The following is a 5,062-nucleotide window of genomic DNA, read 5'->3' on the forward strand; positions in this document are numbered from 1 at the left end:
GAATCCTCATCAGTGAATGGGTGCCGTCAGAATGAGAGTCCAAACAGCTGATAAAAACATCAAAATAATCCACACGATTCCAGTCCATCGATTAATGTCTTATCTGTGCACACGTCTCTACCAATTAAAATGAGAAAACAATTTTATTGATAGTCGGAAGCAACCATCTAAACCCAAAATGTCCCAAAACCAAACCCAAAACCATCTAAACCCAAACAATCTTACAAAAATAGAGGTTTTCGCTTCACAAGATGTGAATTGATGGACTGGAGTTGTGTGGATTACTTGTGGATTATTGTGATGATTTTATCAGCTGTTTGGACTCTCATTTTGACGTCTCATTTTGATTTCTCCAAATCTGTTCCAATGAACAAACAAATTCTTGGAATGAAATGAAATTTCAAATGTTAATTTTTGGGTGAATTATTTCTTTAGTTTTATTTTGATATACATAGCAATTGAGTCTTAAATCTCTCATTCTCCACTGTCAACACTTCTTGAATTCCCAAAATATTTGGATTTGGCATCCATGACATCATATTTTCACAAGATACCTCAGTTATTCAGTGAAATTAAAGTTGTAAAAGGAGCCACAGACCAGATTATTAGCATTCTGTGTACCTACTTTCAGCCCTGTGAATTCTTCCACTGGTCAGGCAAGCAAGGTTATTTTTATAATATCAGAACACAATGTCAGCAGGTTGCATCAGTCTGAGTATGTGCGCTACAGGTCTGTCCTTTAGACTGTGTGTATTGTTTGCCGTGGCTGTCTATAGTACTGGTAACGTTATGCACCGCTGCACTTGACTTTCCTTCAGTGCTCAAGGTAGACCTGTTCTTGCCAGAATGATGTCACTTGACAGAACTCTTCAATTGATCTCACTCATATAGCATAGTGAAGCGCATCTCATGCAACACGAGTCGTAAAGGCTGCGATCCTTCCTGACTCCCAAGGGAATCATTTGAAGTTTATACATGTAGACAGCTGAGCATCTATAACTGTGTTCAAAGTGCTTATTTTCAAGCTCTCTCTATATATCTGGTGTAAATAATTGATGCTCTAGTCTAGTATTCACTGTATTCAGGCTGATCAGTCATGGCTGCGAGTGCATCTTGTGCAAATGGATCATATGTAAACATGTACTGAGGATTTACCCATGAACAGTGTAGATTCACAGAAATCTGTAAATATGTCAGTATTGCTCAAAACATCATATATTCAAGACACTGCAGTGCTCAACAATAGGGATTTTTTTTGTACTGTGGTAGAGCCCTTTGAAATCCATTTTAGTTCCCAAATTCCGTTTTATTTCTTTCCAAATTCCGTTTTTTTTTATTTTAATTTTTCTGGATTCTGTTTAAATTTTTCTAGACTCTGTTTTAATGGTTAAATTAAATGTTATTAATCAAAGAGCATGTCTAATTAATTGAAATAATTACTTAATTACTAATTAATTGAAATTTACACAATTTAACTGCAATTTATTAAAAGTTTAACAAAAATTACATTTTTAAGGCCCTATGAATTTTTTTTCCTCAAATTCAGTTTTATTTTCACCAAATTGTTTTCCATATTAATTTTCTGAATTCCATTTTAATGGTTTAATTAAATTATAATAATTAAAAGCATCTCTAATTAACTGATTTTATATAAAAAAAAAATATTTATTATTATTTTATTTCTTTCTTTTTGTAAATACTGTGTTGTGTATTTACATTTTTCTGCTAAATAAATTCTGGTAAATATTTTTTTCTGGTAAATATTCCTTAAAATTTGAATCATAATTTTATTAGTAGTACTATTAGTAGTAGTATAGTAATACTATCATTACATTAGTTCAGAAAATTTATAGCATTAACATGTTTTTTTATCAACATTTTTACATCAGAAAATTGAAAATCATTTACATTTTTAATAATAAATTGAGGTTTCATGAGGTTTCACGAGGTTTCACATTTGTTCTTGTTATATGTGTGTGTGTGTGTATTTGTATATTTAATGTATATTATCATTTACTCTCTATATATAGGCCTATATAAAATAATATGCACATATTATTATACTGTATATCTACAAATAAGAATGTTATTGTTGTTAATTTAATAAGGTTTAATATATATATATATATATATATATATATATATAATATAATATATACATTCATATACATATATTAGATTGATATAAGATTTTATCTTTCTTTTATGTCAAATAAATGAGGTGTCACTTGTCAGTCTAATCATCTTTGTTTATTCTGATATTTGAACACTCGCTCACATCCATTTGGCAGGGCAAACGCTTTTAGGTTTACCTATATGGTGTTTATTTTAATTATGTCTATTTTAGGAAAATTGGTTGACCTCAAAATAATGCAGTCAACCAGATTACAGAACACTCTGAACACGTGATTCGAGGGCACTCTGCAAATCTATTTCCACCTTTAATTCCTGCCTGGTCGTAGAAGTAAAACTAGGCAAGTAATGTCAGTGTTCACTTCATGTTTACTACACTGTAGTCTCCATACATCCTGAAACAGTTGTATGGTTGTATGGCTTAATAAAATACCAGTTCACAATGCCTCGAAAACCATCTCTCTTCTGAAATCCTTGGGAATTTCAGGGAAAAAAGCATCAAGAGAATGTAATATTCATAGGAGTACTCTATACGATGCCTGCGTTTTTAGTCCTTACATCTAGTTGTTGATGGAGTTACCTCTGTCAGAATGAAGATGGTCGGTTAGTGGGTTATTTTTGGAGGTGGTTAATCCAGAGATCAGGATGGCCACCTGCCGGGAACGTGCTGTGCCAACAGTGGGGGAGTGAAATATTGATGTGGTGAAGAGAGGCCAGGCTCTTTTCCTCCAGGGGTCTTTTGCCCCATATTAGCATCACTAGTACGCTCTTTCTCAGAGTGTGCGCTCACTCACATTTAAATGTGTGACCCCAGGAGGCCATCTGGAGGCATACGGTTACACAGATTACCTTTGGCCATATGTGCCATAAGGAGGATGTTACCTACATTTCACTCTTTATTTTAAAACCGGTGGTTTTCTAAACACGACCACATTTAAAGCAGAATATGATATTGCAGAGTCATATTAACTAGAGATGTTATGAACAGGCCGGTTTGCTTGTCCCTGCTCTATGATCACGGATCACTTTGATCTTTGTACTTTAATCTCAAGCTCACTGACACCAGATTCCTTTGTTGCGTATTTCTGTTGCTATGGTGAATGCTTGGTAACCATGCAGAACTCTGACCCAAAATGTCTGTTTATCTTTTTTGTTCCGTGTGACATCACATAGTGCATGTTAATACCTCAAGCATTGAGTTTTTGTGTTCGTCTCAGCAGAAACCCTTGTGACCCTCATTGTGTCTCTTTGGGATTTAAAGTCCCACTGTGGGTTTTTCCTCCCTCAGGTTCAGTGAAATTGACCACTTTTCCACCAGTCAGCTATAATGAGGACTGACCTGTCTTAAAACGAGGCATTTTCACAGATGGGTCACTGGTTGAATAATTAGAGGAGGAGCTGGACTAACTGAAAACCGTTTGGAACATCTGTCTTGATTTCTGATGAAAAAGAACACCAGTCACAGTTCTATTCCTTTTGTACTATTTGGCATGAAGAGAGAATTTATTCTGAGCTAGGCGTGGTTATATGTGTGTGAGGTTTGTGCTGTTCTTGAGGTTTCATTGTGTAAGCATTGTCAGAAAAATAATGTACTCACACCTCATAATTTTCAAATAATAAATTCACATTGAGTGATATAATGTCACTGAGATACACATTCAGAAGTTGTGGTCAGTGAGAAATTAATACTTTTATTTAGCAAGGACATCAAAATGACAGCAAAAACATTTATAATGTTTATCATTTCAATTTCAAATAAATGCTGTTCTTTTAACATTTCTATCCATTAATAAATGACATTTTAAAATATATTTATATAGAAAAGTTATTTTAAATTGTAATAATATTACACAATATTACTGTATTTTTTTTAACAAATTAATGCCGCCTAAAGACATAAATAAAAAAATTAGCAGTTATGAGCAATAAAGTTGCCATTGTGATGTATAGTTGCAATTGTTAAAAATAAATGAGCAATTTTGAAAAATAAAGTCAAATAAAGTATTTTTTTACTCTGAGGTAGAAACTGGTTTCCATCCATAGACAAGTAATTAACTTTAGAATTGAACAGTTAAACATACTTTCTGTTGCTTTGTTGTTGTTATTGTTGCCCACAGAAACATATGACCAATTTAATATACAAAATATATTTAGCTGTACTTGTTCTATGTATTGTTCATATAACCTTAAAGGGATAGTTCATTCAAAAATGAAAATTCTGTCATTAATTACTCACCCTCATGTCGTTCCAAACCCATAAGACGTTTGTTCGTCTTTGGAACACAAATTAAGATATTTTTGATTAAATCCGAGAGCTTTCTGACTCTGCATACGGCAATGGAACTACCACATTCAAGGCCAGGGGCGGTTTCTCCGTTAGGGCGATTGAGCGATGCACCATCAAAGCGCGAAAGGGAGGGATTTTTTTTCTTTCACATTCAACCAGTGTTACGCTAGCTTTCACTGTTTGTTCTGCCTCTAAATAGTCCAATCAGCGTCGAGTCGCGTTTTGTGTAGGACCGCCCCTTTTTGGGCGATTTCTGTCAGACTGAGAATCGCCCCGAGTGCTCTCATAGACTTTCATACAAAGATAATTTTTTTCGAACTGCAGGCACTGCAATGCAATCTCTAGGAGTTCCGGGAGGGCTAGCACTAACGTGCTTTCGTCATTATGCGTAACCTTAACTTGTGCAAGGATTGGTGGGAACAGTGACATCCAATAATATTTAAAAACTATTTTGAATTTTAACAACAAGAAAAAATTAAAAACTACTTTAATATCTTTATCAAATGTGAAAAAAAAAGAAAAAAAAAAGAAAGAAAAAAAAAAACAGACGGGGACAGCTATGCCAAGTTTGCCAACTCAAATTCAGTTGTCAGTTGAACTTGATCGACATCTTGGCGAACGTTACCTCAGCGCAGATGAATT

At 34.1% G+C, this 5,062-nt stretch overlaps 1 protein-coding gene across 1 annotated transcript in view; it reads left to right on the forward strand.

Annotated features, from left to right (window-relative positions):
- Positions 1-5,062, forward strand: part of plekho1a (pleckstrin homology domain containing, family O member 1a) — a 21,162-nt gene that overhangs the window by 7,320 nt on the left and 8,780 nt on the right. The gene's annotated exons all lie outside the window — the stretch shown is intronic.

This window comes from Sinocyclocheilus anshuiensis, unplaced genomic scaffold (assembly GCF_001515605.1).
Source record: "Sinocyclocheilus anshuiensis isolate Anshui unplaced genomic scaffold, SAMN03320099.WGS_v1.1 scaffold253, whole genome shotgun sequence".
Taxonomy (NCBI): Eukaryota; Metazoa; Chordata; class Actinopteri; order Cypriniformes; family Cyprinidae; genus Sinocyclocheilus; species Sinocyclocheilus anshuiensis.